A 12,249-nucleotide genomic window follows, 5' to 3' on the forward strand; every position below is an offset into this window, starting at 1 on the left:
TATTTGCTTGTAAAGAGGCTAGGTCTTCCTTGATGGAGCAGATTCGGACACAACAGTTTGAGGACCTACAACTGAGAGTGATTCGTGATAAGGTACTCAGTGAGGAGGCTAGAAAGGTAACCTTAGATCCGAAGGGCATTTTGAGGATTGAGGGTCATATCTGTGTTCGTAAAGTTGGAGATTTAGTCAGGCTCATCGTTGAGGAGGCCCATTGTTCCATATATTCCATTCATCCTGTTGTAGCAAAGATGTATCGCGACCTACAGTAGCGTTACTAGTAGTGTGGGATGAAGCAGAACATTGTAGATTTTGTGGCTAGGTGCTTCAACTATCAGCAGGTTAAGTTCAAGCATCAGAGGCTAGGTGGTTTGACCCAGCAACTACCCATTCAAGAGTAGAAGTGGGAGTGGATAGCTATGGACATTATAGTGGGTTTACCACGTACCTCCCTAGGTTTTGATTCTATTTGGGTCATCATAGATCGATTGACCAAGTCTGCTCACTTCTTACCGGTCCAGACTACCTAAATTTCATAGAAGGTGGCTCAGATTTACATTCTAAAGGTGGTCCAATTGCATGAGGTGCCAATTTCTATAATTTCAGACCGTGGTACCTTATTTGAGCTCAGCACAACTTTCCACCCCCCAATCGATGGTCAGTCAGAGCGGACTATTCAGGTCTTGGAGGATATGCTACGGGCCTGTGTTATTGATTTTAGGGGTCAGTGGGATCATTCCATGGCTTGGTAGAGTTTTCATATAATAATAGCTACCATTCGAGCATTGAGATGGCACCTTTTGAGGCATTATATAGTAGGAAATGTCGTTCCCTAATGGGCTAGTTTGATACCTTTGAGGTTAGGCCTTGGGGCACCGATTTTCTGCATTAGTCGACGGATAGAATTCGTATAATTCAGGAGAGGCTCTATACTTCCCAGAGTAGAAAGAAGAGTTTTGCTGATTAGAGGATACGACCTTTGGAGTTTATGGTTGGAGATTGGGTATTCTAGCGAGTATCTCCCATAAAGGGTGTGATGATATTTGAGAGTAGGGGTAAGCTTAGCCCCAGATTCATTTGCCTTTTTGAGATCTTGAGACGGGTAGGGGAGGTAGCTTATGAGTGTTTCTTTCCCCCAGCACTATCAAGTGTTCACCCTGTATTCCATGTTTCTATGTTGTGGTGGTACATCCCAGATGAGTCTCACATATTTCAGTGGGATTTAGTTCAATTTGATGAGTCCTTGGCCTTTGAGGATGAGCCTGTAGCTATTTTGGATAGGCAGTTAGGAACTTAAGGTCTAAGGGGATTCTATCAGTGAAAGTCCAGTGGAGGCATCATCCGGCAGAGGAGGCTACTTAGGAGATCGAGCAAGACAGCGGACCTGATATCCTTACCTTTTTGAGGCACCCGTACCTTCTTCCTTGACTTTCGAGGATGAAAGTCCTTTTAGTAGTGGATGTTATAATGACCTCTGAGATCATTTTCATGCTTTTGTATGGTTTTACCATTTTACCCCTACTCGTAGCTTCTTTATAGCTTATACATGCTGTTGGGATGAGTGGCATGCTTCCCAAGTTGTCTAGTTGAGTTTTGAGGTGGTTTGGTCAGTTTTAAGGCTTAAGGTTTGAAAGAGTTGACTTTAGTCAACATCCAGAGATTCAGGCGTCGTATGATAATTGCAACGATTCCATTAGCTCCGAAAGGTTTATTTTGGTGTAGAAGGAAGATTGGTTTGGGTTTTGGAGTCCTCATTTTGAGTTTATGCGATTTGACTTTTTAACTTTAAAGTTTTGGTCAAGTTTGACTTCGGTCAATATTTTGAGTTAACGTGCTCGGATGAAAACTTTGTCAGCGCGTTTAGTTCTGGAGCGCTGAGTTTTTTCTAAAAGAACCTTTGGTTCGGTTCTTGAGGTGGTCAGAATGAGTTTTGGGCTATTTGTGCGTTTTGGAAGCTTTCTTGAAAAGTGTTGACTTTGGTCAAAATTTCCACAAAACAACCTCTGTTGGAAAATCCATTAATTTCATTGAGTTCGGAATGCCATTTTTAATTGGGTAGCATAGTCCATTTGCATTTGCGGGATTCCGAATGAATTTCGGACCCCCATCGGAGAAAAGTGTAGCACCAGCTGAACTACTGGTGCAGACCACTTTGCTCTTTGCATTCGCGAGCTAGGGGCCGCGATCGTGAAGGTTAGGGTATTTGGTCTTTTTGATTGCATGAATGAGTGCCACAATTGCGAAGTGTAATTTGTTCGGCTCTTGCAATCGTGGGCTAGAGCCTCGCGATTGCGATGAGCAAAATCACTGAATCCAGTGAATTAAATGATTGTTTTCAGCAATCTAAGTCTCATTTTGAGACTAAGAAAAAGAGTGATTTGGAGACAAATTCTTGGTCATTTTTGATTATTTTTGTTCCGGTGCATTGGGGATTCTTGTGGGAACGTTCCAAGACCTTTTTCTGTCCTAAAAATCTTATAAGTTCCGCTTAAATTCATTGTTTCTTGCATTTTAACACTATTCTAGGGGTTGAATTTGGTTGGGTTGTTTGAGCTCTTTTGGTGCTCGAAATGTGCCTATTTTTGGGCATAAGTTCCTTGAATTGTTTGGGACCTTTTGATGGAGTTGGTTTTTTAATTTGTGTGCAGGTCCCAATATCAAATTTTGACCCAATTTTAGTTTCGTTTGTAATGGTAGCAATTTGGGTATCGTTGGCCTTGTTTTGATGTGTTCTTTGATAATTTGACAGAGTGGCATCATTTTGAGGAGGTCCGAAAAGGGAAGACTCAAATTTAGCAGTTCAGGTGCGGTTCCGACTTTGAGGTAGGCTATTGCTTACTCTTTTTAGACTTGGCTTTGTCTAGAATTGGTAGATTTCGAGTAGTAATGCATGATTAGGTTGTTGATTTAGGTGTTTATAGGTCATTGAGGATTTGGGAGTCGATGATCATTGTTAATGGTTGATTTGAGGTTTTAGTCGTTGAATCCTTAGCCAAGTTGGTAACTTGGCTTGTTTATATCGAATACAATCCTAAGAGCTTGCTTCTAGGTGATTTGAACATAGGATGTTGTTTCTTAACTTGCTTGGTTTGGTTGCCGGTGGATATGATTTTGATGTATGCCTATATTTTTTTTGCTTTTAATATTAAAATATTGGGCCCGAGACCGTATTTTTGGTACACCAGAATTTCAGGTTAGTAATTTGATACCCTTGGTGGGATTTTTACTTGGCTTGAGGGAATATGTGATTTTGACATACTACTCTTTTTTTTGCCTCGCCGGTTTTAAAATCCCTTATTTTTAAAGAAAGACTAAAATGGCGATATTAAGATTTTGATTGATGAATAAGGCTAAGGTTTTAAAAAGGAAATACCGATAATATATTTTTTACTTATGGCATTTCCTATTTCAGAAGCTCGATGCGTGAATTCTGTGCGACTCATTGATACATATTTTGGTTAGTTTTTTTTATTATTATTATTGAGAAACTCGAGGTGTGAATTCCAGGTGGCCCATTGATTTGTATCTTAGGTTATTATTATTACTGTTATTATTATTATTGGAAAACTCGAGATGTGAATTTCAAGTGGTCCGTTGATACATATCTCAGGTTATTATTATTATCTCTATTATTAATATCATTATTATATTTGAGAAGCTCGAGGTGAGATTTTCGGACGCTTTATGATACTTTTGGAGAATATTGAGCCATAATTACGAGTTTATATTTGGGCATTCTTTTGGTATTTTATGAGTTGAGGTTATGGATGTGATTACCTGCTTTGTTGGTTTACTTGATTATTGTAAGATCTTTTCGTACCCCTTTTCCCTGAGATCATAGACTTTATGCTTCTCTGTTATTGTTATTAGTATCATCGTACTGCTTGTTGTATATTTTATTCTCTTTAAGCTCGGTCGGCCAATGATGCCTAATGGATACCCCGTGTTTTGTTATTCATACTGCACTTCTGTATCTTTTTTATTCAGCTCCTAGTTCGATCCACCCCCAATGCACGCCTGATCATCCGTAGCGGTGCCAGTATCAGAATGTGGTGAGCTTCCAGTGTTTAGAGACTTGCTACATTCCCTCTTTTTCTCTGACTTGTATTTTATATTTTGGACAGTCAGTTTTGCATTGTATATTTATACATATTGTTAGCTTTTGTACTTAGTTTCTCCTGTATAGGTGACACCATGTTCGGGGTTTACTCTAGTGTTAGTTCATCATTTCTTTTGGTCACTATAGATCCTCTTGTATATTTTGTATCGTATTTACATATCTATACCTTGGCTCGACATTATTTTGGTTATATTCTTTTGCTTCCGCCTTCTTATGTTATTAATTATTTAAATAGATTGAAGTTTTCTCTTCCATTTATTTTGGGTTTGGGTTGCCTACTTGGGGGTTATAGTACGCGTCATCATGGTCCGAATTCGGCTCGTGACATTAATACAATCAAGAGTCTTTATTGCTTTATTTCTTTTTTTATAAGTTAAACGTTAAGAACTATTATACACCCACCTCTTTGAATATTTTTACATGTACTCTATAATGGAACAATGTCACTTGGAGATCAATCATGGCAAGTGGAGGGGTCAACGCGTGAAGCAGAGCTCAAGTGGAGTAAAAGCTCCAAACGAGGCTAGGTACGTTTTGGAAAATTATGAAAAATAGACGGGCTATAGCTGACTTCTTATATGAAGCGCACATATAGCTTTATAAAAAAAATAAAGCAAATTCGTTACTCTCTTCTCTTTCAATTTTATATGTCACCCTTTTAAAAGTCTCAAAGATTTGACAACTTTTTTTACCATGTTAAACTACCGATATACTTTCACTAAATTCAAACATCAAAGTATGAATATTTTTAAGCTTTACATAATTATTAAATATAAAAAATATTTTATCTGGTACTCTTGAATAGTATTTTAAGAATTCTTCTCATCTTGTCTTAAGGCGTTTAAGAAGGTCGATCATAAAAATGGAATAGAGGGAGTAACATCACATTGGGCCCATTTTCAGCCTTGTCATATCATGATCCCACCCTCTCTCTCTCTCAACATTAAATTTATGTGTAGTCAATTTATTTAAATTTCTATGTTGCACGATATACTTTAAGCATTTGTTTTGGAAGCGGCCATGTTAGTTCTTCTATTCTTTATTCTCCTTATTCTTATTTTATTATTGGATTTGCTTTTTCTTTTTGTTTTTCTTTTCATATTATTCAAATAAGTTAAGTGTTTTTGAAAGAGATCAGGTTAGTCTCTTCTCCTTTTATAGTTAATATTGCATGTATCTTGTTTCTGTGTCTAGTGATCGAAGATTTTGCTTTGTTGGATTGAATTTATGAACATTCGTGGCTTCAGTAGCTTTGTATATGTGAAATGTTATAACTCACGTACCTAATCATCTAGAGCTTTAGACTTGTTTTAATTAATAATTAATTTTACATGTTTAGATTTAATTTACTTGGTTAAATAAAAATAAGTTTTCATGTCTAATTACCTCATTACCTAGATTTGTATTAATTAGTAATAATGGCTTAGTTTATTTATTTGTCTCAAAAGTAAGAATAATATTTTTTATATATTTTATGATAACTATTTTCTTATCTTAATAAATTAGTGACCCTCTGTTTTATCATTAAACCCCCACATAATTATGAGATTCGGCCGGGACCAACATTTGTGGACCTCGAAAGGTGTCTCACACCTTTCTTTTGAGGTAATTTGAAACCATACCTGATCATTGGTTGCATTTGACCTTTTAATTCAAGTTTATTTATAATTTAGTTTAGAATGGTGCTACAACGCGCCTTTAATTCGTTAGATGGCAAATCCTTTCTTTTTTATTCCTAAAAAGAGTTGTCACATCATTGCAATCCCGTTTTGAGAAAGATGAGGTGCGACAGTAGTTAGAGTGTAGGTATAAGGATTGCTCAGGGTATTTGTTAGCATGTTCTTCTTCTGGTTGATCTCTTTATATTATGTGGGGGGTATCGGGTTGGCCAATGATGCCTACCACTACGTGTTATTTGTACTGATACTACTCTTGGTATGGCATTTGTCATAGAGGATCAGTAATGTTCCATAGGTGAAGACGAAGATGGTTCTCCAACAACTTCTACTCTTCTTTCCTATTGGTGGAGTTGTGTCATTATTTTATTCTACATTATATTCTTAAAATCTCTTGTACCTATTTAGACTAATATACTTGGAGGTGTTAGAATGCTCTTGTACTTAACCTTAGAGTTTTAATTTAATATATGACGACCTTATAACTCTTTTAGAATGTTTGTTTGTATTTCATTAAACTTCCACATGTTATAAGTTTTTAGGGATCGAGGGTTCTCCTACTTAGGTATTAGAGTAGGTGCCCACACGGTCCGGTGGGTTAAGTCATGACACGAATGAATATAGGTGAAATTAGAGTGAATCTATGTGAGTGTTAAAAGTTGATAACAATTGATACAATAGAGCGAATGAATATGTGTGAAATTAGAGCAAATAAATACAAGTGATACAAGCTGGTACCAGTTGATACAATAGATTGGATAAGTAAATGTTAAATTAGAGTGAGTAAATACAGTTAATGCTTGTTGTATTCAACTTGCGAATGAGTACAATTGACATAGGTTGTATTTGTTGTGTGAATGAATACAATTAATATAGTTTTCTGGTTATCAAATTTTGCTACAAATGGTAATTGCTGAAATTGTAGTTGCATGTGGCTAATAGCTCCCGAACTGTTGTAGTTTCTGCTAATTAATTTATTTTAATTGTTAAAAGTTAAGACCAATTACAATTTTATGAATCTTATTTTCTTTCTTTATAGTAGTACTAACTATTTTTTCTTAAAAGAAAGAAAGTAAGTTATACACTTATTGTTACTGTAGTAATTGTTAGGAAATGAAGTCCCAAATTTGAGGCATAAAAGAAGGCCTTATTGATTTTCCCACCCTGACCCCGAACGATAATGTTGCTCCATTTTTCTTTTTCTTAATATTGGGTTCATAAAATGCTTATCCATGCTTGAATATCTTCTATAAGTGTTCAACTCTCATCTTTATGTTCGTAATCATTTATATTATTACTTTAAAACTCTTTAATATAATAAGAATATTTAATTATACGCTATCCAAGGTAGGAAAACTTAAGCCCACTAAATTTTTTTGTCGTATCAAATTTCTTAAGACGCCCACTGCATTCAAAGATTATTTTTAATTGTTTGTTCTATCATCACACTTATTAGATTTAAAGATTGTGGTAACTATGTTATTACTTGGAAACTATTTATATAGTAAGAACATTTAATTAGAGGCTTTCAAGCTGGAAAAGCTTGTGCCCACTAAGTTTTTTTGTCATATCGAATTGTTTGAGGCACTCATTACATTCAAAGGTTTTTAAATTATTTATTTCATTATGATACTTATCCACTTTAAAGATTATGTTAAAAATGATATTTAGTATTAATTTAATAGTCATTGAATATATTAATATGGTAACGTTTATAATGAATTCAAATGTCAACGAATTAGAAAAGATAAAACGGTGAAAAAGTTTAGAAATATTTTAAGAGTTTTATTTAAAATATTATGATACATCATATCATATCATCTTAGTACCTTAAAAGTATGAACTCCCTAGCTTGAATGTTAAATTACTATAATATTTCTAATTAAAAACACTCAATTTAGTATATCTTCTATATTTTATATTTAAAATAAAAATTATTTATTTATATTATATTTAATACAAGCACCTTTTTACGTTGAAGAGATTTGACTTTTTCGAAGGGTTGTGATTTTTCCAAAGAATTTTGACTTTTTCGATGGATTGTGGCTTTTCTAATTAGTCACAATAAACACATAAAATCCTAAGTGGCTTCTTGTTTGGGGGTATTCATACTATAATGACCCTGAAGGTCATTTTTGGAAATTTTTATAAAATGATCATTTTGCTCCTCCCGATAGTTGCTCCGAACCTTATATAATCAATTTCTGGAGTCAGTTTTGGAATTTATTTGAAAAGTTAAATTTTTTGGAAATTTTGACTTTTCAAAAGGCTTAAGATATTTAAAAGTGGTTTTTGGTATCAACCGGAGCTACGAGCCTCAAAACGGAATTCTGTCAGTGCCATCAGCTTCGGAATGTGAAATTTGGTGTAGAATAGTTGTCGGTTTTAGTTTTGGATTCGTGTCGCGAAATTAAGGTCTTACATTAGAAGTTTGAGGAAATTTAGACTACGTATTGACATAGGTCAACATTCGAAGATTGGATGATCAAAATGGATTTTCGAAAATTTCATTGGATTTGGGGGATAATTTTAGGTGTAGGAGCAGTGTTGGTTCAATTTTCAGAGGTCCCGAGCTTGACTTGGTAATTTTGAACCTAAACTTAGTTTAGTTGCGGGTAATTGGATTTTGGGTCATGTAGACCTCGATTTCAAATTTCAACGGTTCCATTGAGTCCAGAATGTCGAATTTAATGGGGTAGTAAATAGTGTTTGTGTGCAAGGGGTTTCGAATAAATCCTGAGGGTGATTCCAGTTATTTCATGTTAAGTGTTGATTGCTATGTTACTGGTGATTGCAGGCCTTGCAATCACGAGGGGTTAGTCGCGAAATAGACCTTCATTTACGCAAAACTCCAATCGCGAAAGCGAAGACCGATATTTTAAGCAGGGATTGCTTAAGCGATCACGTGTTGCGATTGTGGTCGTCGCAAAAGCGACTCTGATATGCTTTCTCTAGACTTCAGAGGTCTTTTGACTAAACTTCAAGGTTTGACCCCATTTTTAACCATTGTTGGGACTTTAGAGCTCGGGATAGGCAAATTTGAAGTGGATTTTCAAGTTGTAGTGATTGAGTAAGTAATTTCAACTTATAATCTCCATTACCCATTGATTCTTTGTGATTGTTATAGCCAAAAATTTCATTTCAATCCTAAATTTAATGGTTTTTCTCAAGAACTTGATTTTTTAAAAAATCAAAGCTAGGGGGTGGGGATAGATTTTAACTCCATTTTTTAAACGGTTTTCACTAATGAATTTCAATTCCCTTGAGGGATATTTTCATGTAAGAATTCCCAGAATTGAACCTCATTTTTGGAATCAAAATTTATAGTCATTTTGATCCTGTTGTCCAAATTTTATGAAATTGTTGTTGGTAGTTTCAGGTTCTTATCGTGAATAATTATTTGAATAGATTTTGTTTATTTGGAGAGGCGGCGAAATGGGAAGGCCCAAGTTTCAAGATAGTTTGTGATTGAATTGAGGCAGGTGAACTTCTAAAACTTCATTAAAGCTTGTAGAGTCTTGTGTTTCTTGTTATATATGTTAGGGAGTAATGGAAATTGGTTCAGGTTATTTATTCATTTGATTGAGCATGACAATGATTAAAAGGGGTAATAAATGGTAATTTAATGACTTAATATCGTTGTTATTAATGTGATGATGATCTTGACTCATTGGTGGAATATGACGTGACTATCTTGATTAAATTGTGTGTTGTTATGGCATTCATCATATTCTTGCATTTGGGTGGACATTGTCTATTTGCATTGGTTCTGATATATTGTGATGAGATTGAAATGATAATTATTCTGAAGAGAAATAGTTCCGGTGATGCCTAAGGTAAATGGTTTCGGCGATTGATAATTATGCTGAAAGAAAATGGTTCTAGCAATGCCGTAGGGATATGGTTCTAGCGATTGATGGTTATGATGAAAGGAAATGGTTTTGGCGGATACATAGATCATGTGAATCCTCCGTGGGTTCTGGGCTGCTAGTCAGCGGATGTGTATCATTAGGAAAAAAATAGATCACTGTATGTGACATCTCATTGCATTGCATTGCACATCTTTTGACATCTATGAACTGTATTTACCCTTTGGTGTTTCTGTGATTGATACACTTGGTCTTGATATGATTTGATTAAGATATTGTTGAGCTATTATTGACTTGAGTGCTATATGATATGTGAACTGTTAGGTTGGGCTGATTTTTATGCAGGTTATAGTTGAGGATAATTGGTTGGGATGAAAGGAGTACTTTTTCTATCTAGCTTTGCTTACGGTTAGTAGTCTGCTTGTTGAGTACCATGTTTTTTGGTATTCACTCCTTGCTTTTACACTTATGTAGTTTGTGAGCCTGGACCTGAGTGATTCCTTCTTATTCATACCATATCCAAGCCTATCCTCTAGAGTTATTGAAGTAGCTGTTGCATCCTTCCGACGGACACCTCCAACTCTTTTTATGTTTTAGTCCTGTTTTTATGACAAAGACATTTGAGACTATATTTCTGTTCACATATTATGTATTACATTAGCGACTTGTACACTTGACAACTAATCTTGGGGGATTTTGAGTATACTCATCTATTTTGCTTAAGTTATGCATTGTATTATCTTTATTACTTCCATATTTACTTTCCATTGGATTTTAGGCTTACTCGTCTTGGTAGGTTAAGAAGATTGTCGTCACACCCGATTTTGGGTTGTGAAAAAATGGTATTAGAGCTCCAGGTTCATAGGTCTCACATTTATACAAGCCAAGTCTATGTAAAGTCTCAAGGATCGGTACAGAGATGTCTATAATTATCTTCGAGAGGCTATGAAGATTGCTAGAAAACTTCCCATTTGTCCTTTCAATTAGTATTGTTCGTGGTTAGTTGCATTAGTACTATATTGTCGCATGTCCTTTTTAACAGATTGCTAGGAAGAGAACTACAACTATTGGTAAAGGAGTAGAGGCAGACCCCAAGGCTGATGTTGGGTCCCCTTTACGGGAAAATGTAGAGGTTGAGCTAGAGACCATTCCCATGGAAAGGCATCAGGTAGAGATTGTGCTAGAGGAGTGACACTAATTAGAGGCTGTGCTAGAGAGGCTTCTCCTAAGCCATAGGTTGATGTTACAGAGGACCAAGTTCCTCCGGAGTTGCTACCGCACCATTTCTTCAGGTCACCTTGATGATAGTGCTAGGTGCTCTTGAGGATATTTTTTAGTATGGGTGTGATACGCACACCCGAGGGTTCACAAACTAGAGTGGGACAACCACCAGTAGATCTTATAGCTGATGAGGTTTAAGTACAGAGAGAGCAGGATCAGGATGCGCCTATGGTTGTGTTGATCGATGATAAGCAGCTCTGGTATGAGATGTTTTGGAAGATGGATCAGCCTCAATTTCAAGGTGGAAAGATCGAGGATGCTCATTAGTTCTTGACTATGTGTAGAGAGTTGTTAGAGACAGTTGGGCTAGCTGAGATTCACGGAGTTTATTATGCTACACTTCAATTAAGTAGGCTACCTAAGGAGTGGTGGAAAGTGTACTCGAGTTGTAGGCTGATTGGATCCCAACATGTGACATGGGATGAGTTTGCTAGTGCTTTCTATGATCATTTTATTCCTTTAAGCGTGAAGGAAGAGATTGGGCTGTGGTTTGAGAGTTTGAGGCAAAAGGGCCTTATAGTCGTAGAGTATGAGACTCATTTCTATCAATTATCTAAGCATGTATTAGTTGTTCTTACTGATGAGACTAAGAGAGTATGCATGTTTATGAGCGAATTGACATACTCTATCCGTATGACTGTGTTCATATCCACCTGTAAGGGGGCTTTCTTTCGATCCATTATGGGTGCCTCCAAGGAGGTGTAGTTGATGGAGAAAGAGAGGAGTCCGAAGACCTTAATAGGGCTCGTGCATCTGATCAGCATTTTGGTACCTCATCTGAAGGTAGAGGGCCTTACAAATGAGGTAGTTCTATTCAGCATAGAGGGAAATTTCATGCTTCTATGTAAACTTTTGAGGGAGGTCAGATATCCTGTGGATCTTACAGTGCGGGTCAAAGTTATCAGGGATCACAAAGCGACCAACGAGCAAGGGTTATCATATAGGTTTTCCCAGTTCATCACAACAATATTTGTTCTAGGTCTTGTTATGGTTGTGGGGATCCATATGATTCGTCAGTGTCCACTACATATTTATTCAGGTCCCCAACATATGTATTCTACTCTAGTAAGAGCACCAACACCTCTGGCCAGGGGTCGGGGCAAAGCTCAATCTGATATAGGTAGTCACACTTCTAGTAGGGGTGCTAGCGGTGCTATAGTTCCACAGAGAGTAGGTAGAGGAACATTATAGACTGGAGGTAGCAGGGGAACCTAGTGTTATGCTTTCTTGGGGAGATCCGAGGCTGAGGCTTCTGATGAAGTTATTACAGGTATTTTCCCAGTCTATTATCAACCTGCATATGTGT

This window comes from Solanum dulcamara, chromosome 1 (assembly GCF_947179165.1).
Source record: "Solanum dulcamara chromosome 1, daSolDulc1.2, whole genome shotgun sequence".
Lineage (NCBI taxonomy): Eukaryota > Viridiplantae > Streptophyta > Magnoliopsida > Solanales > Solanaceae > Solanum > Solanum dulcamara.